General features: G+C 41.0%; 1 long non-coding RNA gene across 1 annotated transcript; it reads right to left on the bottom strand.

Annotated features, from left to right (window-relative positions):
- Positions 1-446: 446 nt before the first annotated feature.
- On the bottom strand, positions 447-3,019 carry LOC122435355. Its single transcript, XR_006267646.1, has 3 exons — positions 2,737-3,019; positions 1,643-1,841; positions 447-659 (listed from the first exon to the last, which is right to left on the bottom strand). It is a non-coding gene; the product is annotated as an uncharacterized LOC122435355 (long non-coding RNA).
- Between the last annotated feature and the right edge of the window lie 23,020 nt (positions 3,020-26,039).

The raw sequence follows: 26,039 nt of genomic DNA, 5'->3' as shown, positions 1-26,039 counted from the left end.
AGATGTAGTAAACCTTTCCCCCACTGCTCGAAAGCAGTGGTTCTGAAACTTCAGTGTGCTTTAGTAGCAACTGGAGGACTGTAAAACCCTGATGGCTAGCAGCCTACTTTCAGAATTTCCAACTCAGTAGGTCTGGAGCAGGGTCTGAGAATGTGCATTGCAAACAAGTTCCCGGTGATGCTGATGCTGCTGGTCCAGACAAGCTAGGTCATCCATCAGTTTCTTTCAATAAAATATAGTAGAGGCTAGGGCACCATCACACAAATTATTTACAACCTTATATTTTAATTTATTTGGGGTTGCAATAAAAGGATTTAAAACAGGCTTGACAAATAGCTGAAAGAAATCCCTTTCAGTGACAGTAAGGTGGGCCAAAATAAATAGAACAATGATAGATTTGAGTCAGTGTTATTCATGTGAAAAAAAACACGCAACACTACAGCTTATTAATTTCAAACAAACTTTTATTTCCAATGTGAACAATAATACGAAATTATCTGTAAAATGTAAGAGTAAAGTCAGATGTCAGAAGTTAGTATCACTTTGGGGCGTTGAAACTTTGAAACAAAATTAGTATTTCAGGCTAATGAAAACAAGAATATCCATGAAGAACAAATGCATCTTTTCTTTTGCTGTCTGCTTCTTTCTAGACCTTCCCACTGTAGGATGAAATAAGAGCCAGTTAACAATTGTACCTCAATAACATGCACCAGTGACTTTCTAAATATGAATCAATACTATGTACATCTATTTTCTCAACAAGGAGAAAACAAAATGTTTTCTTCTTGTAACCCAGACCGTTGGTGATCAGGGTGCACGTCATTTCATCATGCGAACCTTATTTCCCTCTTGCCCACCACTATAAGTGCTTGCTTCTTCCTTGAAAGGCCACACCGTGATTTAAATAAGTCATTCCACCTTACAAACTGGTGTTCCCTTACACAAATCATAAATCCCTTATATTTCCAGACTTTCAGTTCCCACCTGTGTAAAATGAGAATGAGGCTTTATCAAACATCCACATGCATGAAAACTAGAAAGGTGAGAGACAGAGACTAAAAGATGAATGAATAGAGGAAACAGAAACAAATATTTAATTACCAACTCAGTGATAACCAATAATCTTACTAAGACTAATTTTCTTTTCTTTTGAATAAAAAATCTAAATTGACCTAATATTTGTGAATTAATCCTGAAATGCAGTTCTCTTGAAACCCTTAATGTCTTACTACTTTGTAAGGAATCACTTTCTCAAAGTCATTGTCAGTACAAGAGACTACAATTCTGTGGCCAGGTGATGATGACACAGCTAATGCATGGCCTAGTCACTTTAGCTGCTGCTTCTGGTGACGATTCTCTAAAGAAGCACTGGTCTCCATTTCCAGGTCTGATAAATCTCCTATCTGTAGTAGACTTAAAGGTACAGGACAAAGGTCTTGTGGCTATAAATGAAATACATTTCAGAACATACTGCCTCCTACATTATCTAGAATACATTATTAACAATAAACTGTTTTTCCAAAATTAAGTTTCAACAATTTTCTTATTTACCTTACAGAAGAAACATTTAAAAATATAAAGCTGTTAGTAACAGGTATGCGTCAGGAATGGTTATGTCATACTAAAGCCTATACAATAATACCTGTATTATCCAGAGCTGCTCTTTGCTGAGACCATATCCATTTAGAGTCCTTCAGGTTTTTCATTTCCATCCTCTTCCTCTTCATCAGCATTTTCATACTGATACTCACCCTCATCATTAGGGCAGAATGATGCAGACTTTGGCGTCAAAAGTTGGCAGGGAAAATATCCCAATTTAAAATCAGCAGCAGAGTCTAGGCCTGAGAGAAGAGAACTATGTTTAATAAAAGAAAAAACAAATAATAGCTGGGCATGTTTCTACCGTTTGATACATTTCTAGCCCCCACCCCCATGTCTGCTGCTTGACAATTTTCACAAACATTTTTCCCCTCTTTCCAGTAGATCTCACACAGATCTGATTGTTTCTGGCCCCTTTGGAGAAGGGATCCGAATCATTTGATACTGATACCATTTTGAATGTGTTTGTCGGAACCTCAATGGAAAAAATGTTCTTTTGATTTAAAGACAAATGGCTGATTCATGTCAATGTATGGCAAAAACCACTACAATATTGTAAAGTAACTAGCCTCCAACTAATAAAAATAAATGAAAAAAAAAATAAACAGCCCACATTCAAGTAAGGCTATAAAAAAAAAAATTCTATGGGGACACTCACAGATTCCTCAATCGCTGAAAAGTGCCCCTGTGCTACGTCATCATTTTCTGAGATCCTCCTACCGAGAATATTCACATTTTTTAAAGCCGTTGACCAAAAGGGAGGGATGCCACTTGTTTGCCTCTAGGTCGGTTGACGGCAGCATGCTTTTTCTCGAGACCATGAAGGTCTATAGAATTGCCCTTCCACTTGTGCCAATTGTGCCCGGAGGTTTTTGAGAGCTTTGACCGTCTGCTTGACTGCCAGAGACCTGCCTTTGAGTTCAATGGCCCCACAAGGGCCTGAAGGCTTAGCCACCACTTGCCCGCCTCGGCCCCTCCGGGACCACAGGCCTCAAACTCCCAGTCTCAGAGGCAGCAGTCAGGACTCCCTCGCCCAGAACTCGGCCTCCACCGCCGGTTCCCCTGCCTTCTAGGATGCAACCCCCTCCGCAGGATCCCGCAGCTCCCAGGGTGGAGCGCCCTCCACTGGGTACTCACCCTGCAAGACTTTGCCTCCCTCTTCCAGGTCTTCCTGCTCCTGAGGAGGCACGGGACCTTCTCCACGGTCGGAGAGTGGCTGGGAGCAGCCCCTGACCATCAGGCACTCAGCGTGAGGCCGGAACAGGACATGTTTGTTGTTATGTAAATTGCGTAGAAAGGAGTCGACCTGACTCCAGAACAGGGGCCCAAAACTCTCCTCAGAGAACCCAAGGCCTGTAACCACTGCCGCACCCTCCTGCTCATTCTCGTTTGTGTCCTCCTCTTCCTCGACCTCTCCCGACAGGTGCTCCTCCTCCTCCACGTCCTCCAACTCGAAATCAGCCTCACCCTCTTCCTCGTCCTCCTCCATCTCCTCTACATCTTCCTCCATCTCCTCCTCCTCTAACAGCTCTCTATCACATTTCTCTTCCACTGTGGCCTGTGACCAACCCTGCTCCCCGGGAAGGGCTCTGGAGACCTCCAAGGAGGCCAGAAGAGCCGTGGCCTCCTCGACTCCTTCCAGCCCCTCCCAAGCGGATGCCTGGACCCCAAGGAGACTGGGGTCGCGGCCCGCCCCGCCACCAGCTCTATCCTGGCCACCTGGGATCCAGTCGTGCTCCTCTGTGGCAGACATGGCAGGACAGACGCGCCAGACAGTGATGCGCCTGCAGTGACGTCTGCGGGGAAGATGGCGGCCGCCGGGCTGTGTCGCGCTGAGGAGACGCTGTTGGCAGTGGGACCGCAGGGTGGGGGTGGGGACGGCAGAGACGATGGCTGCACAGGGAACAGGAGTCTGCGAGTTGCTGGTGTAGGCCGCACAACAGGAACTTCAAGAGGGCGGCCCGCAGACCGGCCCACCAGGCCGAGGCTGAGATGGCTGGACAGGCGGGAAAGACCCTGATGGGCTGGCGGCGGTAGGTGGAGCTGGGAGGGTCAACCGGGGACCACTTCCTCCAACGCCAGCTCTAAGCTCATTTGCCAGGAGGCAAGGGTTGGCATGACCGCCGTCCAATGAGTGATCAAGGCTTTGAGACTGCAGGGAAGCCTTCCAGCCCCAGGTCATACTTTGAGCCCACAAGAGTCCCTTCCTTTACATTGCACCATTGCAAAAACAAAACCACAATGTCCCTATAGGGCGGCACCCTGGGGTATGAGAAGCTGGGTGTGGTCCCCAGTTGCCACCTTGTGTCAGCTCAGGTCCTCAGAGATACACTTATTTTAAAAAGTTAATAAAGGCTTGAGAAGGAACATCAAAAGAAAGAGATGGAGAAACTGGAAAACATAAACTAAACTAAACAGGAACACCAAGTAGGAAGTAGAAAAAAAAATGAAACAAACTAGATAAAACTAAAAGATCATCATTATGGTCCAGTTGATTTTAAGCATGGCTGCTCATGAGCAACATATCTGTAGCTTTGGAGAATAAAAGCAATACCTTGGCATTTTTTCAAAAAATTCTAAGATAATTCTGATATGTGTCAGGATTTTAAAAAGTGATTACAGGTTTTTCTGTTAAATGGTAGCTTTGGTGATATAGAATTCTATTACTTTTCTGTTACCCAATCATGGTACAATGGTATTAAGTGAATAATAGTTACTCACTAGTATGTATAATATATATTTTAGAAAACTTATTAATGTTTGCCTAACTAAAAACTTTATGACAGGTTGATTCCACTTATTTGACTTAGTATGAATAGAATGCTAGATTTCTAATTTTTAAAAAAGATGTGCAACAACCAACAAAGTTTTACTATATAACACTGAGAACTGTAGTTCCTTTGTCAATCTCTTGAAATACCTATAATGGAAAATAAACTGAAAAATAATATATGTGTATAGGTATAATTGAATCACCTTGCTGTGCACCTGAAACTTTGTAAGTCAACTATATGTCAATAATATATATATATATATATATATATATACACACACACACACACACATATATATATATATATGTATTAAGGAAAAAAAGATAAAGTGTATAGATCACATATGAGCAACTGTTTAAACCTCCTGTGAGAGACAGAAGGAGAATTTGGAGGTTTTAATGTTGCTAAAGCTACTTAGAAAAGAACATACAAGTTGACATGGATGCCTCGAGAATGGAGAGTGGAAGGAGTAAAAATAGGAGCTGAAAAGGGATTCATCAGGGCTCCCCAATTCACTTCAAGGCTCCAAGAAATGAAGAGAGACTTTTCATGACTGAGCTAATCACCTGCTCTACACTAAACAGTGACACCCCCTCCCAAATTCATATATTTAAATGTTTACCCACTCCATCCCCTAGATGATGGTATTTGGGAGTTATGGCCTTTAGTAGGAGACACAGTGAAGATAATCAACCCTTCCCTACATAGAACTTATGCATTATAGATTTCACCCCTTATATCGGCCTTGTTTTGTTTTACCTAACTCATACTCAATATTTTCAACGGGGATAGTCCATTGGGTCCCAAGCTGTCAAGCCCATTTCTAAGTGACAAAGACTCAATTTAACTTTATGAGCCATATGTCCAAGTGCCTATGCCCACTACGGGATATTTTAGGAGAATGGCTTCTATGATCGGGAGCACTGAAACACCACAATAATAAGATTCTTAAGGCAAATAAATCTATTGGCTATCTTCAGTATCTCCCTTAACACTATAGGGGCATCTTTTAAAAATTCAGTGGTATCTTCAAGTATTCCTCTATGTTGTTCCCTGGTATTATGTTCAAAAAGTTTTCCTAAAGGATGCATTTTAGCATTTGTTGAAAAGTGAAAGTCACTCCATCATGTCCGACTGTTTGTGACTCCATGGACTACACAGTCCATGGAATTCTCCGGGCTAGAATACTGGAGTAGGTAGTCATTCCCTTCTCCAATGGATCTTCCAAATCCAGGGATCAAACCCAGGTCTCCTGCATTGTGGGTGGATGCTTTACCAGCTGAGCCACAAAGGAAGCCCAGCATTTGTTGAAGTCAATTCCCAATATATTTGCAGAAGTCTTAAGCCAATAAGCACTTTTTATGTTTAAAAAATATTATTGGCTGATTCATATCAATGTATGACAAAACCCACTGAAATGTTGTGAAGTAATTAGCCTCCAACTAATAAAAAATAAATAAATAAATAATAAAAATAAATAAAAAATATTATTGCACTATTGTGGTGAATGTCACGGGCACTTAGTACATTCACAATGCTTTTCAGCCATTCTCTCTGTTGTCCCCAAATAAATCATCACTCCTAAAGGAAACCGCATGCCAGTAATCAGTCCTTTACCATTTCCCCCTCACTGCAACCAGGCTCTGATAACTACTAACCTTCTGTTTACCTCTATGAACTTACCTTTTCTAGATAGCTGAGAGAAATAAAATCCTACAATATGTGACCTTTTGTGTCTGGCCTCTCTTGTTCCTTTTTGTGGCTGAATGCTATGCCGCAAAAAGTGACAGGATCACTTTTGTTCATGAATGTGAAACAAGTTGAGGACAAGTTGATGGATCCTTGGAATGTTTCCCATTTGGGTTCCCATTTCAGTTAGGGCTGCTATGAACATGGGCATAGAACTTTTTGTTACCTTTTGTTTGAACAAATAACTTCTAATTCTTTGGCTTACACAGTTAACAGTGGAATTGATGAGACAACCATAAGGCTTTTAACTCTTTCAGGAGCTTTCAGACTCTTTTCTACAGCTACTTGCTGTTGTCCAGTTGTTCTGCCGTTAAGCTGTGCCTGACTTTTTGCAATCCCATGGACTGCAGCACGCCAGGCTTCCCTTTCCTTCACCATCTCTCGGAGTTTGCTCAAACTCATGTCCATAGCGTTGGTGATGCCATCCAACCGTGTCGTCCTCTGTTGTCCCCTTCTCCTCCTGCCTTCTATCTTTCCCAGCATCAGAGTCTATTCCAATGAGTTGGCTCTTTGCATCAGGTGGCCAAAGTATGGGAGCTTCAGTTTCAGCATCAGTCCTTCCAGTGAACATTCACGGTTGATTTCCTTTAGCATTGACTGGTTTGATTTCCTTGCAGTCCAAGGGACTCTCAAGAGTGTTCTCCAACACCGCAGTTCGAATGCATCAATTCTTTGGTGCTCAGCCTTCTTTATGGTCCAACTCTCACATCCATACATGACTACTGGAAAAACTTTGACTATATGAACTTTTGTCCTCAAAGTCTGGAAATAAACCCAGATATCCACCCTCAATTGAGAGAAGGAAATGGCAACCCACTCCAGTATTCTTGCCTGGAGAATCCCATGGAGGGAGGAGCCTGGTAGGCTACAGTCCATGGGGTCGCAAAGAGTCGGACACAACTGGGCAACTTCACTTCACTTCATCAAAGTAATGTCTCAGGTTTTTAGTTCACTGTCTAGGTTTGTCACAGCTTTTCTTCCAAGGAGCAAGCATTTTTTAATTTCATGGCTGCAATCACCATCTGCAGTGATTTTGGAGTCCAAGAAAATAAATCTGTCACTGTTTCCATTGTTTCCCCATCTATTTGCCATTAAGTCATGGGACCAAATGCCATGATCTTAGTTTTTTTGAATGTTGAGTTTTTAATCAGCTTTTTCACTCTCGTCTTTCACCTTCATCAAGAGGCTCTTTAACTCCCTTTTGCTTTATGCCATAAAGTTTGTGTCATCTGCATATCTGAGGTTATTGATATTTCTCTCGGCAGTCTTGATTCCAGCTTGTCCTTCATCCAGCACAGCATTTCCCATGATGTCTTCTGCATATAAGTTAAATAAGCAGGGTGACAATATACAGACTTGATGTACTCCTTTCCCAATTTGGAACCAGTCTGTTGGTTCATGTCCAGTTCTAACTGATGCTTCCTGACCTACATATAGGTTTTTCAGGAGGCAAGTAAGATGGTCTGGTATTCCTGTCTCCTTAAAAATTTTCCATAGTTTCTTGTGATCCACACGAGGAAAGGCTTAACATAGTCAGTGGAGCATAAGTAGATGTTTTTCTGGAATTTGTTCTATGATCCAATGGATGTTGGCAGTTTAATCTCTGATTCCTCTGCCTTTTCTAAATCCAGCTTGTAAATCTGAAAGTTCTCAGTTCACATACTGTTGAAACCTAGCTTGAAGGATTTTGACCATTACCTTGCCAGCATGTGAAATGAGTGCAATTGTGTGGTAGTTTGAACATTCTTTGGCATTTCCCAACAGTAATGTACAGGGATCCCAAATGCCTCTACATCCTCATAAATACGTTTTATTTTTCACTTAAAAAATTCTACTTACTCATCTTTTTTAATGTACTGTGACATCATGTGGTAGCTTTTCCTTGTATTTCCCTAATGACTAATGATGTTAAGCTTATTTTCATGTACTTATGCCACATTTGTATATCTTGTTTGGAAAAATTTGTATTCACATTCTATGCTCCTTTCTCATTCAGATTTCTTGGCTACTTGTAGAGTTGTAAATGTTTTTCATGTGTTCTGGATACTAGACCTTTATTAGATATATGCATGCCACAAGATTCTTATCCTATTTTCTAGGTTGTGCTTTCACTGTCTTGTTAATGTTCTTTGATACAGAAATATTTTTGATTTTTATGAAATTCTATGCATCTGTTTCTTCTTTTGTTACTGATGCTTTTATCATCATATTTACAAATCCATTGCCAGATGAAGATTATGAAGATTTACCCCTTCTGAGGACTGAATTATGGATCCCCCATATTCCCACATGTTTAATGCCTAAGCCCCATTATCTCAAAATGTGGTCGTTTTTGTTGACAGGACCTTAAGGTCAGCAGAGGTCATATGGTTAGACCCTAATGAGCCTGACTGGTATCCTAGACAAAAGTATACTTGGTGACAGGAAGATAAACCAGAGATGGGTATACACTAGAGAAACGATCATGTATGGATGCAGGGAGAAGCTCGCCCGCCATCTGCAAGCCAGGAGAGCCCTCACAAGAAACCAAACCTGCTCACACCTTGTTCTTTGATTTCTAGTTTCCAAAGCTGTCAGCAAATAAATTTGTGCTGTTTAAGCCATCGGTCTGTGGTATTTTGTGATAGCAAGCCCAGCAATCTAATATACCCTTGTATTTGTTCTAAGAGTTTTATGGTTTTAGCTCTTACAGGTAATTCTTTATCCATTTAATGTCTGTATTTGGCATAATGTAAGAGTCCAACTTTATTCCATTGCATATGCATATCCTGCTGTCCTCATACCATTTCGGGGAAAAGATTCCCACTTCTCACCACTTAATGATCTGATATCCCAGTGGAAAATCAATTGAGGGTCGATATCTGGGTTCTAGTCCATTGATCTGTATGTCTTTCATTATGTCAGTACCACACAGTCTTGATTACTGTTGCCATGGTACATTCTGACACAGGGTAGTGGAGTCTTCCAATTTTCTTTTTCAAGATCGTTTTAGCTATTCCTGGTCTCTTGTAATTGCACATGAGTTCTAGGACCAGCTTTTTTTTTCTGCAAAGAAGGTCACTGCCATTTTGAAAGGGAATGCTTTTCATCTGTAGACCTCTTTATATAAGATTCCCATCTGTATATTAAGACCTCAAATTTTCAATGCTGCCTTAATGCCTTTGAGACTCATATTACCCTACTGGCCCAACTGTGCTTTCTCCTGCTCTCACCTGCAATGTCCCCTTCCTTGTGGGAAGACTACCCTACTCAGCTGATTCTCTCTTGTCAACTAGACTAACTGCACCCCACCCATTCCTCCAGCTACCAAGTTTTACTTCCCTGCCAGCCAGTGCAATATTCCAATAGGACAATCATCTCCTCATGTGGGAACGTAGGTGTGACCCATCCTCTTGTTACTACAACATTTATTTCCCATGGTCCCCACAGGTTAACTCTCTTCTTAAGTCCCACACCCCCATTGCCCTGCTTGGCATTCCCTGTTGCCACCCCACCCCCCGGCCAGCTGTTAGTCCATGAGACTCACAAACAGCTGGCTGTCCATCTGTCCAGTGTTGCATGCTTGGCTATCTCACACTACTTAGGGTAGGGGATCCCTCCTTCATTAGTGGGGTGAATGGGAGATAAACAAAACTTTAGTTGTCACAACAGGATGGCCCAACCATGACCCTGGACAGCTTTAACTCACTTCTCCTTTGCTAACTAAATGTTTTTTTAGTTTAAGGTGAAGGCAACCTGGGCTGAAACTGCCAAAGGTGCCTGGATTGTGCTTTGGTGGGTGGCTATTCTGTTGTCTCTCTCAACCTCGGCCATCTGTTCCCACCCTAACTTATTGTTCTAGCACCTGAGGAGGGAACTTTGGTTAATTGTCTGTATCCTGGCCTGAGGTGCACTGGGTTGCCCCTGGTGCCTGGCCCCTCCCAGCATTCACTCTGAGGCTGGGAATCATCAATTAATCCATAGAGTGGAAGCCAAGGGAGTGTTTAGCCAATAGTGACAGGGAGTGCTGATGACATAGTTTCTTAACTACTCCACAGTTGATTCCCACTTTCTGGGGGGCAGCCTAGAGCCTTTGGGGATAAGAATTCCAGTGTAGTGTGTGTAGGCTGGTCACTGCAGATGGATCATGGAATGCAGTAGCAGGTAGATCATGGGGCAATCATCCAGAAAGGAGCCCACGGGGCAGGTTCAGGTCGACTTTCTAAAGAGTTGTGGAAAAGCATAGTTCCAGGCCACCCACAATGGAAGAATTATGAATAATGCTTCCTGGTTGCTTCTCACGTGTATCCGTTTCAAGCAAGGGTAGCAAACTTTCCTTCTCCTTTGCTGTAGCCCCAAGAAAATGATCCCACATGCCACAAATAAAAAGACATCCCACATGCCTCAACAAAGATCCTGCATAGCACTATTAAAAAGATCATGCATGCCACCACTAAAGATACCACATGCTACAACAAAGATTCCACATGCCACAAGAAAAATCACACATACCACGGCTAAAAGATCCTGCATGCTGCAACTAAAAGATCCCATGTTGCAACAAAGATCCCACATATCACAACAAAAAAAGATCCCACATGACAAAACAAAGAGCCTGACTGCCACAATTAAAACTACCCCACATGCTGCAACAACAATCCCACATGGTACAACTAAAGATCCCATATGCCACAAGAAAATCCCATATGCTGCAACAAAGATCCCACATTCAGCAACTAAAAATATCTCACATGCTCCAACTAAAAGATGCTGAATGCCACACTAAAAGATAGACTTGGATTATTATGGTTTGCCTTGGAAATGAACAGACATCATTCTGACATTTTTGAGATTGCACCCAAGAACTATATTTTGGACTCTTTCATTGACTATGAGGGCTACTCCATTTCTTCTAGGGGGTTCTTTCCCACAGTAGTAGATATAACGGTCATCTGAATTGAATTCTCCTATTTCAGTCCATTTTAGTTCACTGATTCCTAAAATGTCAATGTTCACACTTGCCATCTCCTGTTTAACCACTTCCAATTTACCTTGATTCATGGACCTAACATTCCAGATTCCTATGCAATACTGTTCTTTACAGCATCAAACTTACTTCCATCACCAGTCACATCCACAACTGGGCATTGTTTTCACTTTGGCTCTGTCTCTTCATTCTTTCTGGAGTTATTTTTGCACTCTTTCAGTAGCATATTTGGCACCTACCAACCTGGGGAGTTCATCTTTCAGCATCTTATCTTTTTGCCTTTTCATACTGTTCATGGGATTCTCAAGGCAAGAATACTGAAGTGGTTTGCCATTCCCTTTTCCAGTGGACCACGTTTTGTCAGAATTCTCCACCATGACTCATCCATCTTGGATGACCCTACATTGCATGGCTTCTAGTTTCATTGAGTTTGACAAGGCTGTGGTCCATGTGATCAGTTTGATTAGTTTTCTAATCAAAAACTAATTGTGATTTTGATTTTCAAATCACAATTTTGATTGTGATTTTCATTCTGTCTGCCCTCTGTTGGATAAGGATAAGAGGCTTATGGAAGGTTCCTGATGGGAGAGACTGACTGTTGGTGAAACTGGGTCTTGTTCTGATGTGCAGGGCCATTCTCAGTAAATCTTTAATACAATTTTCTGTTAATGGGCAGGGCTGTGTTCCCTCCCTGTTGTTTGACCTAAGACCAAACTATGGTGGGGGTAATGAAAATAATGGTGACCTCCTTCAAAAGGTCTTGTGCACGCACTGTTGTATTCAGTGCCCCTGACCCTGCAGCAGGCCACTGTTGACCCACGCCTCTGCCAGAGACTCCTGGACACTCACAGGCAAGGCTGGGTCAGTCTCTTGTGGGTCACTGCTCCTTTCTCCTGGGTCCTGGTACACCCAAGTTGTGTGTGTGTGTGTGTGTGTGTGTGTGTGTGTGTGTGTGCCCTCCAAGAGTCTGTTTCCCCAGTTCTGTGTAAGTTCTGTAATCAAATCCCACTGGCCTCCAAAGTCAAATTCCCTGGGGGTTCTCAGTCCCTTTGCCAGATCCCAGGTTGGGAAATCTGTTGTGGGTCCTCATCATCATCATCAGTTCAGGCTCTGTTGTGTCTGACTCTTTGTGACACCATGGAATATAGCCCACTAGGGTCCTCTGCCTATGGAATTTTCCAGGTAAGAATACTGGAGTGGGTTGCCATTTCCTTCTCCAGGGAATCTTACTGACCTAGGGATAGAACCTGGGTCTCTTGCACTGGCAGGCAAATTCTTTACTGTCTGAGCTACAACTTTCTTAGCAGTGCGAGAATTTATTTGGTATAATAGTTCTGCAGTTGTGGGTCGTCTGCTCAGCAGCTCTAAGGTGGGGTTAACAGCAACCTCCTCCAAGAGGGCTTATGCCACATGCTGTGTGACCCAGGTCTGCTGCACCCAGAGCCCCTGCCCCTGTGGCAGGCCACTGCTGAACTGTGCCTCTGCAGGAGATACTCAAACACTCAAAGGCAGGTCTGACTTAGTCTCTGTGGGGTCTCTGGGTCCTGGTGCACACAAAGTTTTGTTTTTACAAAAGCTGGAGCATTTACAGTTTACTACAATTTGAGGTGATGTGAATAGAAGCATATGGTGTTACAGTCAAACAAGATTGCATGTTATCCACCTTGCATTGGGAACCTGAGTCAGATAAACTGGTTACAGGCTCAGTCTACCAGTGCCCACATACTTACATAGATTAGCATCTGGATATTGATGGTGAGGGGAATAAGCTCATTTTAATAAATGAAATTTATGGGGGAGCTTGTCAAGGGAGAGATTTATGCTATGGGCTCTAAAATCAGGTTGGCAGAAGAAAGTCCAGAATGTGGTTAAATCTGCCATCTTATGTTATTACTGTGACTAAGGACAGATGCAGTCTTGTTTTAGTAAGTGATTATATGTGCCTTTTTTTTCAGACTGGTGTGATTACTGCCTGAGTTTCCTGCCAACTACCAGTAACAAATAGGCAGGAGGGCCAAGTTATTTAAAAAGTACAAATCAACTATATTATATATTTGGCCCATTTATGTCCCTGTATATCACAATGTTCCTTTATTTCAGTGTGGGACTATCTGTTCCATTGCTTCCATTCTGGGGGAATTTTTCTTTGGCAGATGCTTCTGTAACTTTAATAGCCTCAGAGGTGGCTACTTGGGAGGTAATCATGTGACTATACCAAAAGATTTCCTCCAAGGTTAGCTTTGCTACTGGGCTTATCATTATTATTCTGTAGACATGATGGTTATGATTTAATATCCCCCAGAAGAGTAACATCGGGCTTCAATTTCCCTGAAGTTCTTTCCAAACCCTTGTTAAAGATGCTTGGTAAGCCTGATGAATTTTATAATAGTTGTAAACAAGTAGCTGTCAATTTGGATGGAAAAACTCCCATAGAGAGAGTGGTTAGATTTCTCAATGGGATCAAATATGTTTTCATGAGAATTTTTTTTTTGCTGACATACTCAAAAGCTATGATTGTTTCCCGTGGGCAGTAAGTATTGCAGTTGTTGAAGAGACCACTCCCATTGAGTGTGATGTAACCTTGAAGTTGGTATTGGAAGACACATTAGGAAAGAATTCCCAAACTAGATGTATTTCCTGAGTCTTCAGTCATGACTCCTCCGTGGTATTTTGTTGTATATATTCCTTTCCCTGTATGTATACTGTGTGTGTATGTCTATAAAATATAAAATCCTAATCAGGGAGGAAATTCATGGTGAGTTGCCCTTAGTCACTTAGTGGAATTTTTTTTTTTTAGTGCAAGGTTCAATAAATGGGACTTGTACTAGAGAGAGAGAGAAAAAAAAAACATTATAACTAATAAGAAAAGTAACCAATAGATGTAAAGATAAACATTTCTGGCAGGGTTTACATTCCACATTATACCAGGGATTAGTAAGACCTCTAATTTTATCTAATTGTAATTGCATAGAATTTGTTGGTATGGCTCTGCATTATGGCGTTTTTAATATGATTGCACCATCACAAGTATCCCGATTTTAATATTGGGTGCATATTATCTCTGGGCATTCTTTACATAAGACTCAAGACACAGTGGCTCTATGTGGTTAATGGCACTACTTAAAAACAGTGGGTCTCATCTGACTTGAGGTCAAAGTTGGCCCTGAGGGTTTAGAAGGTTAAAGAGTCTGCCTTAGTGAAAATGGGTTTTGCTAATAGTAGAAGACCAACATAGACAGCATATTAAAAAGCAGAGACATTACTTTGCCAACAAAGGTCCATCTAGTCAGAGCTTTGGTTTTTCCAGTAGTCATGTATGGATGTTAGAGTTGGACCATAAAGAAATCTGAGCACCAAAAAATTGATGCTTTTGAACTGTGATATTGGAGAAGATTCTTGAGAGTCCCTTGGACTGCAAGGAGAGCTAACCGTCAATCCTAAAGGAAATCATTCCTGAATATTCACTGGAAGGTCTGATGCTAAAGCTGAAGCTCCAGTACTTTGGCCACCTTAAGCGAAGAACTGGGTCATTAGAAAAGACCCCGATGCTGGGAAAGAGTGAAGGCAGGAGGAGAAGGGGACGACAGACACATCACCAACTCAATAGACATGAGTCTGAGCAAGCTCTGGGAGTTGGTGGTGGACAGGGAAGCCTGCCATGCTGCAGTCCATGGGGTCACAAAGAGTCTGACATGACTGAGTGACCGAACTGAACTGAACTGAATAGTACAAGAAACAGAAGAAGGTTGCTAGCTTCAGTGTTGGTGTCTGTGGTTATTTAGTAGGACTGACAAATGTGAATAGCCAACATTATGGTTCCCATTGTTCCCAATCAGACCTCTGTTGTAAGACTCCCTATTAATTCCATGTGTATAGTTTCCAGACAGATCATGTCAAGTTGTAATTAGATTACTAGGGCTGGGTCGACCACCAACAGACATAGAGTCAACACTGGCAAAGGTAGGAACTTCTCAGCTAAGAAAAGGCATGGTAACAGCATAAGGCTTAAAGTGTGAGGTCACCTGTAGCCAGAAGTAGAGGATCTGACTGTCCCTGGGTATTGTTCACATGGTGTTACCTGGTCTGGGAAAGGTTTAGGTCCACCTCTTCAGTGGACCAAAGTACATGGATGGTGGGTAAGGTCAACTCTGTTGAGAAAGTGGTGGGTAGTTTGTTTGGCTTATACTGGATGATGATGAACACAGGCTCAGGATGGTTTCACAACCATTAGTCCATGTCAGGTTCTCATCAGGATCATGAAGGATGTGGCTAAGCTCTGGGTTTTCTATGAGGGAGAAAGGAAAGATGAAAGTACCAGGTGAATGTTTCTTTTCTGTACATGGCAATACCTGGGCTCCCATGTCTGTGAAAACCAATAATTGGGTTGTGTCTGGTGGGAATGTTATACCAGTAGACACAGAAATATCTCTGTGGGGTCCTTGTCATTAGTTGTGAAGTTAAATGTGATGGAGTTATGCCATATGGACATGAATTTAATATAATCTAAACCATGGGCAGTATTCTAGACCATTTGAAGGACCACTGCTCTCCAAGTTCTCTTACTAGCCCTTGATTTAAAAGTTCTTTATGTCTTTCATGATACCTGCTACTGGAGGATGACAGGATAGGTTAAAAAAAAAACCAAGCAATGATTATAATGCCTGTTGTTCTTCTGCTTTACCATGAAGTGGGAACTTTGGGTTGACTGTATAATTTGTATGGCAGTCCCAAGGATTGTAAAATCTGAATCACTGTATGTACACCTGAAATTAATGCTATATTGTAAATCAGCTGGAGTTCACCAAAAAATAACTAAAGTAAAAATTAAATTAAAAGTATAAAATGTTCAGTATTATACACATGTGATTATATACATTAAAAAAAAAAGCCTGGAGGTTATGCAAATTAACTTCAGTGTCAGAGAATGTAGCTATATTCTCATGGAGTTGCAATTCTCTAGCAGAGAGAGGTTGAGCTCAATCCAATAGATATATTACCATTTTAATAGAGATTTCTGTTGGTATAGGAGGAGCTTCTGCTATTCCCCAGGGCACAATAGGAATCTCAATCCATAGCATAACTGGCTCTGCAGAAGAGACTTGAGTTTCGATAAGGGCTCAGTGTAACTCTGGAAGTTGCCTCTCCATTGGCCAATACCTTCGCACTGAGTCTGCGCGTTGCTAAAGCCCATGGAGATTTGGTCCAGTGGCTCCCAGAGTGAATTTTAGGGTCACCCAAACTTTTACCTGTAAGGCCTGTCCTCAGAACACTAGTTGTAAAGCTAGAACAATAGCCTTTTTTAGTTTATTTAGTGCCTGTTGTTGCTTGGGTCCCCACAGATAAGTGGAAGTCCTGAGGGTGACTCCATACACAGGTACCAGTAAATGTTAGAGGCTGGCACCAGAGTCCAAACATTCCTACAAAATGTTGGATCTCCTTTACCAACATGGGAGGGTGGGGCCCTAGGACCTTTTACCAAACTTGGACTAGGTTACCCTTTTGAGATTCAATTATAGCCCAGGTATTTAACAAACTAGGAGGTGCCTTGTACCTTATGGAGGGCAATTGCCCATGCCCTCAGTAAGGTGTTCACTCACAGTAGTGATGGTGTGTGACATAGAGTCTTGGCCAGGCCCAAGGATGAGGATGACATCGATACAATGCCAGAGCTGAGTTTCTGCAGGAGATGCCAGTACAGAACATGCATCTAGGTCCAGACTGCAAATCCAAATACAATCACAGAGGAATTCATGTACCCAACAGGCAACTGGGAAAAAATTGTACTGTTGATCCTCAAAGAGGGAAGGCAAGTTGTGACCAATTATCCTATGACATATTTAACAAAGAGAACATGTTAGCCCAGTCTTGGACTCTGAACCATTTACCAATATTATCTGAATGTCATTCATTAAGATATGAAATTCATAATGTCAATACCTAGTAGAGGGGATCTAATACAGGAAGGAGCCTTCTTTAACTCTCTCTAGTCCATAGACAGCCCCTACCTGTTACTAGTGGCTTTGAGGACATGCCATAGCAGGAAACTGAAAGTTGGGGATCCATATCCTTTTACTAACTTGGCTATGACAGGCCATAATCCTTGGGTGCTTTACTTTTAGTCAGTACCTCTCACATGGGTAAAGGAAGGTTAATTCATTCCCATTGGCCAGAGTCTACCAGTAGCATAAACACATTAGGCTTATTTTATGAGGTTATCTGCTGACTGAGGAAATCCATTTCAAAACTGGGAAAAGGAGACTCAGAACAACCAAGGCAGAGGCATTCTTTAGCAAAATAAAGCCAATTTTAAAAGCTCAGTAGCAAATTATCCCTTCAATTAATGCTCCTCCCAAGCTAGTCGTCTCCTGGGGGAATCCCTTTAATGCAGCAGCCCCCAGCCTTTTTGGCACCATAGATGGGTTTTGTGGAAGATAATTTTCCCATGGGCTGGGGTGGTAGGAGGGATGGTTTCAGGATGATTCAAGTGCATTACATTTATTGTGTACTTTATTCCTATTTTTATTACATCAGCTTCACCTCAGATCATCAGGCATTAGAACCTGGAGGTTGAGGACCCCTGCTTTGAAATATGAGTGCTCCCTGGGTTTCAGAAGATGTGGGCACCTGTGTAAATCAGAGCCAGGCAATGTTGTTAATATTTTTGAGCCAACACTACAGTTTATATGGTAAGAGGTCAACTGCCTGCCAGAAGAGGCCTGCTTTGAGACCACTGGGTCTTGATGTGGTGTCTGGTCCTTGGTACTGTCAGAGGTCAAGGGCAGACATGGAAGGTCAGGCTGTTACTGAAGGAAAAGCCAGACCAGGTTGGAATATAACTTTAGTAACTATATCAATTGCTATACAGATTTATCAGAGATCATCTAATATGTCATGGCTCCTTATCCCTTGGGGTCCAATACAACCAACTTCTCTTTTTCATTTCAGAGTTCATGTTTAAAAGGGGACCTGGTGTTAAGTGAATCATTTTGCCAAGGAAGGGGGCAATCACTCTATGGACAGTGATTTTGAATTAGGCCAGGTAGGGTATTGAATGTACACTTAACAGGCAGCACTGGACTCTAAGTTTGTCATTCATGAGCTTCCGTTAAATCCAGGGCAGCTATGTCCTTTTGAATTGTCTGAGCATTAGACATTACTGCCTGTAAAGAAGCTGACCCCCACCCCAAGAAACAACGTGGTGGTCTCACGACTGAATTCAGCCCCCTCAAGACTTGGCTAATCATTACGCTGCATGATATCTGTGGTCTGAGGAGAAGCCCATTCCTTCAACCCTGGTTGATGGATGCTAATGTCCTTTGAGAGTCTGCCAGGATCAAATGTTGGACCTCCTTTACCAACATGGGAGGTTGGGGTACTAGGAGCTTTCCTTTCACCAAACTGGGACTAGTTTATGAGTGTTAATAGCCTAGATAGGGAGGCCAGAGGTCCCCAAGATGCGGGAGGAAATAAAGTACAACTGGCAGATGTCTTTTTTTCTTTCCTCTTCTAATCCTGTGTTGCCATGGCATGGCAACACTTGGTCCCACCTGAACTTAACTTTATCTCAAACCTTGAGCTAACCATTGTGTTTTTCTTGTGGAAATGTTTTCTTAAGCTGTGTTAACGAACTACATATTTGCTTGGAAATCTGCCTTTCTTCAAGATTCATGTCAATTGTTTTACGGCTGGGGATGACTCACCTTGTGCCAATGCTATGTCAAAATGCATGTTGTGGATGAGAGGCCTGGTGCAACTCTCAGTTTTGTGAGGCATCTCCCTTTCTCTAATTAGCAGCTTGCTAATAGGGATATAGCTCCTTGTTAAAAACTAGCAAGGGGGCACTCTTTCTGTCTCATTCTGATGTATATGTCAGAAGCTTTCTCTATGTCTTTAATAATTTAATAAAACTTGATTTCACAAAAAGCTCTGAGTGATCAAGCCTCATCACTGGCCCCAGATCGAATTCCACTCCTCTGGAGGTCACAAATCCTGGCGTCATTCATGGCTTATAACAGCAACCTTTTCTAAGCTTTCAATTTTCACTTATAGACCAGACATTGAACAAACTAGGAGGAGAATTAATTGAAGGGCTAATTCTCTACTGAGGTTTTAAAATTGACTTAGTTTTTCTAAAAGATGCTTCTGCCCTAATTCTTCTCTCTGAGACCATCTCTTTTCCCATTTTGGAATGGACTTTCTCAGGTAGCAGGTAACCTCATGAAACAAGCCTAAGGCTTTTATGCTGCTGGTGAGCATTGGCCAGTGGGAATGAGTTAACATTCCTCTACCTGTGTAAGAAGGATTATGGCCTGTCATAGATGACTTAATGAAAGGATATGAATTCCCATCTTCAGTTCCCTAATATGGCCTGTGCTTAAAGCCACTACTAATGGATAAATGTTGTCTATAGTCTACAAAGAGGTAAACAAGTCTGCTCCCTGCATTAGAGCCCCTCTACTGGGTGTTAACATTATGAATGTCATATCTTAGTGAAGGATAATGCTAGTGAATGGTTCAAAGTCCTAGAATGGGCTAACATGTTCCCTTTGCTAAATATGTCATAGGATGGTCAACTACAATTTGCCTTCCCCGTTGCGGATCAATAGTACACCTTTTCTCAGTTGCCTATGGGGTACATGAATAGCTCTGTGATTGTACACAGGATTTGCCATCTGGAACTAGGTGCCTGCTCTGTACCAGAAACTCCCATAGAAACTCGGCTTTGGCACTGTATTGATGTCATCCTCATCACTGGACCTGGCCGTGACTCTGTGTCACACACCATCACAACTGTTAGCAAACACCTCACTGAGGGGCTGGCAATTTCCCTTCATAAAGCACAAGATGATGCCTGCTTTAAAATATGAGTACTTTCTGGGATTAGGGAGGTGTGGGCACATGTGTCAATCAGAGTCAGTCAGGGTCATTAATATTTTGGAGCCCACACAACAGTTCAAGTGGTAAATGGGTTACAGTCTGCTAAAAGAGGGCTGCTTTGAGAACACTGGGTCCTGATGTGAGGGCAGCATAATGTATGTGTGTGCAAGACACCCTTATTATGTGTAAGGGTGTCTACATGTGTGAAGGAGTTTGTAACCATATTTGTATGTGTGATTGAATGTACATGTTCACTTGCAAACAACTTAAGGAGGAATATGCTCATGTATGTAAGTAAATTTATGAATGACAGTGTACATGAGGAATATTCGAGTGTGTGAATGAATGCATAACTATTTTAACTTGAGAACATTTGTATGAATTTGTCCATGTGTCAGTGTGTCTATGAATGGGAGTAAATCTGTAAGCATGTTCAACTGAGTGAATGTGTAACTTGTGGATGTATGTGAGCGTATCTGTGTATAAGAGTGAATTGAGCCTGTTCATATGTCAGTGTTAATGTGCTTTTGTGTGTTTCTGTGTGTTCATGTGTATGAGTGAATTTGCAAGCAAGTGCATGATGGTAGCATGTTTACCTCTGAGTGAATGTGTAACCATGTTGATTCGTGTGAGTTGTTAATGTGTACATCTATTTCTGAATCGATGCATGCATGTATATGTGAATGGTAATCATATACATGTACATGACTGTTGCAGAGTGTATTTGTGAGTCTGTGATCAGGTTCACTGTGTGTATATGTGCACATGTTCCTGTGTGTCTGCAAATGACTGTGTGAATATATACATCAGATGATGTTCCTGTGTTCAAATGAAAATGTAAGCATATCATGTATGTTCATGACTATGAATGAATGTATCCTTTGTATTTGTGCTTTTCTACATTTGTGTTTGAGTAAATGTACAAACAGGACTGTCAATATACACACAGACATAACTATGTGTGTATATTATTGAAATGAAAGTTTAAATGATTTTAGGAACACATGTGTGTGTTAGTGAATATACAAGCATGCTTGTCTGTGTAGGTACATGGTAAACTATGTGTTCTTTTCTGTGAGTGAATGTGACTATGTTTGTGTATGACCTAAAGTGTGCTCCTTATGTGGAAGTGATAATGTCAGTGTGCCTATGTGCAACTGTGAGTGAATGTGTATTTGTGTGTTTGTTTGTGAGAGATTGAGTGAATATGATCTTGGCTAAATGTGAATGTGTGATCATGCCCATGTATGTACATAAGTGTTTTTGGGGTGTGTATGAATGTGTAAATGCACATGTATGTGTGTTTATGAGCATGCAGACTATGTGAGTATGTCAAAGTGTTCATGTTTGTGAACTTGTCATGCATGACTTATTTGTGTTAGCATGTGGTTGTTAAAATAAATGTGAGAACATGTCCATGTCAGTGTGTGTGAATGGATGTAGGGACTGAGTATGGGTGAGTGTATAATTTTTCTGTATGTAAGTCCACGAGAAAGTGCATGTTTATGTGGGATGTGAGTGAAAGTGGAGGTCTACAGCTGTTAGTGACATAATGGCTGAGCACATTTGTGTGTCTGAGAATGTTCATGTTTAAGTAGGTTCATGTGTGAGTGAATGTCTGAGTATGCTTGTGTGTGTGAGCATGAACCTATGAAAATGAAAGTGTGGAGATGTTTGTGTTTTGAGCATTTTAATCTGCTAGTGTTATAGTTTGTATTTGTGAATACATGAATTTGTGTGTTCATTCATATCTTAGTGTGTGAGCAAGTACATAAATGTGAGCATGTTCATGTGTATAAATTATGGCATGAGCAAGTTGGTGTGTGTGAAGGTATTAATGTATAATTATTTTTCCTTTGTGCAACTGAATGTGTAAGCAAGGTCATGTATGTGAGCATGATGTAAATTTTAAGTGAAGTTGTGAGTATATGTGGGTGTGCCTTTGTGCTTGAATTAATTTGTGAACAAGCTCATTTAACTGAATATATCAATATATTTCTTTGATCTTGCTTATCTGCTTAAGTTATCCTCTGTTCATGAGTGTCTGAGCAGGTTTATATGTGTGACTGAATATAATTAGGTACACTTATGTGAAATTTTCCTTTGTGTAACTAAATTTGAGGTTTTCCTGTGTTTGATCATGGTAAAATATGACTATGTTCATTAAGTGAATGTGTGAATATGCAGATGTATGAATGAACATCTAAGTATATGTGTGATTGTACTGAAATATGTGATCATGTGTACGTTCATGTATGTGACTATGTGATGGCATTCACGTGTGGATTAACTTATGAACACTCATGCGTGAATGAATATAGAAGCAGTTTTATGTGAGCATGTTCACGCCAGTTTAATGTCAACATCTTAGTTTGCATGACTGTGTGAGTATCCTGTGATTGGTCATGAATGTACATATGTGTGAAGGAATGTGTGTGCATACTTGCACATCTAATCATGTTAATGTGATCATGCTCATTTGTGTGAATGAATGTAAGAGTGTGCTCCTATGTGTGATTAAATGCATGAGTGTATTCCTGGGGAGTGATTGTCTGTCTGTAGGTGTACGTTCATGTGCAAGTGGGAATGAATGCATGATTTACTGTGTCTTTGTGTGTAAGAGAATATCATAGTGTTCATGTATGTGAATACATGTGTGAGTGTGAATGTATGTGAATGTGTCTGTGTGCAAATGATTGTGAGAGTAGGTCACTGTGTCTGCCAGTGTGTAAGCATGTTCTTGTATGTGACTGAGTTAATATACATGTACATGTGTGCATGTTCATTCATGTGAATATGTGAACTTGATGTCTGAGTGATTTACAAGTGTATATATGAGCATATTTGTCTAAGTGAATATACAAGTATGTCAGTGTGCAAGCTTATTCATGTGTGAGTGAATGTGAGTGTATTAGATCTTTTGTGTGAATGTACCAGCATGTTTGTCTATGAAAAATGTGCAAGTGTGTCCATACATGTGAGCATGCTGAAAGAGAAATGAAAAGTATGTCTTAGTGTGTTCAGGAGTCAATGTGCAAGAATGTGTGTGTTCACTTAAAAAACTGGAAATAGAACTGCCATATGACCCAGCAATCCCACTCCTGGGCATACACACCGAGGAAACCAGAATTGAAAGAGACACATGTACCCCAGTGTTCATCGCAGCACTGTTTATAATAGCCAGGACATGGAAGCAACCTAGATGTCCATCAGCAGACGAATGGATAAGAAAGCTGTGGTACATATACACAATGGAATATTACTCAGCCATTAAAAAGAATACATTTGAATCAGTTCTAATGAGGTGGATGAAACTGGAGCCTATTATACAGATTGAAGTAAGCCAGAAAGAAAAATACCAAAACAGTATACTAACACATATATATGGAATTTAGAAAGATGGTAATGATAACCCTGTATGCGAGACAGCAAAAGAGACACAGATGTACAGAACAGTCTTTTGGACTCTGTGGGAGAGGGTGAGGGTGGGATGGTTTGGGAGAATGGCATTGAAACATGTGTATTATCATATGTGAAGTGAATCGCCAGTCCAGTTTCAATGCATAATACAGGGTGCTCAGGGCTGGTGCACTGGGATGACCCTGAGGGATGGGATGGGGAGGGAGGTGGGAGGGGGGTTCAGGATGGGGAACACATGTGCACCCATGGCGAATTCATGTCAATGTATGGCAAAACCAATACAATATTGTAAAGTAATTAGCCTCCAATTAAAATAAATAAATTTATATTAAAAAAATAAAGACCAAGGATGGCACAGACACACTGGAAATGAAAGCAAAACCAAGTTTATTAGAAATCTGATATTTTTGGAGAGGGAGAAGAGTTCTGTGATGAGACAAGCACACTGGCACAATAATGAGACCAACTAGTAGTAAAAGCCAAGGAAGTAAGAGTGTCATTGATGAATCAAAGATAGCATGATAACAAAATGGAACTGCTAATACTGTACATTTTCCCTTTATTTTTCACTCATGGAGTTGACCAACCAGGACTGCCCACCTCTGAAATCTTAAATTCAAGAATCCTTGCTTTTCAATTACAGCTTACCCCCACTATACCTATCTACAACCTTATCAAGACCACAGTCTTATCATATGTGAAACGAATCACCAGTCCAGGTTTGATGCATGATACAGGGTACTCGGGGCTGGTGCATTGGGAAGACCCAGAGGGATGGGATGGGGAGGGAGGTGGGAGGGGGGTTCAGGATGGGGAACACATGTATACCCGTGGTAGATTCATGTCAATGTATGACAAAACCAATACAATATTGTAAAGTAATTAGCCTCCAAAAAATAGATAAATAAATTTTAAAAAATAAAATAAAATTTTAAAAAATGAAGTACTAATGGGCCATGGTGGATGTACAATAGAAGTCTTCTTACTGCTTTTGATACTAGTAATTGGTCATTTGATTGGAAATAAGTTACAAGTGGCAAATTATCTTTTAAAATAAATATAAATTTAAATTTTTAAAAAATGTGTGTGTTCATGTGAGACATATGAGTGTGTCTTATATGTGACTAACTTTGTGAACATATTCATGTGAATGAGAGAATATATGCATTTGTGGTAGCATATATGTGTCTACATGTGTGTGAGAATTGAAGATGTTTCTGTTAGTAAATGTGTGAAAATGTCTTCATATGAGCATAAACTTGTTTTAGTGAATTTGTAAGCATGTGTATGAGTTGCAGCTGGTATGTGTGTGCGAGAGAACATAGAGATGTTTGTACATGAGTATGTAAATATGGGAGTAAGACTGGACATGTGATTTGTATAAATCATTAAACACAAGAGTATATATGTGACTGACTTTATAAATATTTAAATGTGTTGATTCTCATATTTTCTGTATTCTGTTTTCAAGCTTTTCAGATCATCTTTACTATCACTACCTTGAATTATTTTTCAGGTAGTTTGCTTATTTCCTCTCTGTTTACTTGGTCTTGATATTTTCTACCTTGGCTCTTCATTTTCACAATATTTCTCTGCCTTTTTTTTTTTTTTGTAACTTACTGTGTTTGATGCCTCCTTTTCCCAGACTATGGGGTCGTGTTCCTTCTTCCTTTTGGTTTATGCCCTTAGTGCATAAGTTTGGTCAAGTGGTTTCTGTAGGCTTTGTGATTGGAGTAACTTGCTCCTGCATTCTGGTGGGAGGAGGTAAATTTTTTTTTCTTTCTTGATGGGCAGGGTTATGTGAGGTGGTATGTTTTAGGGTGTTTGTGACAATCCTGTCTGCTGATGACTGAGGTTTTTTTTGTTTGTTTTTTTTTGGTCTTACTCTTTGCTTTGGTGAGGCATCCTGCACTGGGTGCTGCCAGCAGTTGGGTGATGCCAGGTCCTATACACAGGTGGAGGCATTCATGGGAGTTCTCACAAATTAATACTCCCTGATGATAGGAGTTCTCTGGCAGTCTAGGGTCCTGGACTCAGTGCTCCCATTCTAAAGTCTCAGGTCTGATCCCTGGCCAGGGAACTGAGATTCCACAAGTAATTTGTTATGGCATTAAAGGGGGTTAAAATAAACACACAAAACAAAAAGCAAAACATAACAAGAAACAAAGGTGAACCCAAACAGTAAATACAAAATCAAATAAAAAATCAAATAGACTAACAACAAAAACAATGGTACACAAACACACACACACACACACACAAACTGAACCACAGGAGGCCAAAGAAAAGAAAGTACAAAAGAGTGGTCTGGCCAGCAAAGTAAACCAAAGGTGATACTGACCGATTAAAAACAAAACTAACTTAAACACAAACTGGAAAACAAAACTGAAACACAGTGCCAACTGGGGAGTAAAGCAAAAAACAAAACAAACAAACATGCTGGAAAAAAAAAAAGAAAAGGAAGAAAAGAAAATAAAAAAGCAGTTGTATGTGTGTGTGTGAGTTGCTCAGTCATGTCCAACTCTTTGCACATGGACTGTAGCCCACCAGTCTCCTCTGTCCATAGAATTCTCCAGGCAAGAAGAGTGTTGCCATTTCTTTCTCCACAGTATCTTTCTGATCCAGGGATTGAACCCAGGTCTCCTGCATTGCAG

This window comes from Cervus canadensis, chromosome X (assembly GCF_019320065.1).
Source record: "Cervus canadensis isolate Bull #8, Minnesota chromosome X, ASM1932006v1, whole genome shotgun sequence".
Taxonomy (NCBI): Eukaryota; Metazoa; Chordata; class Mammalia; order Artiodactyla; family Cervidae; genus Cervus; species Cervus canadensis.
The sequence above is the reverse complement of the archived record's forward strand: the minus strand, read 5'-3'. Positions and strand labels throughout refer to the sequence as shown.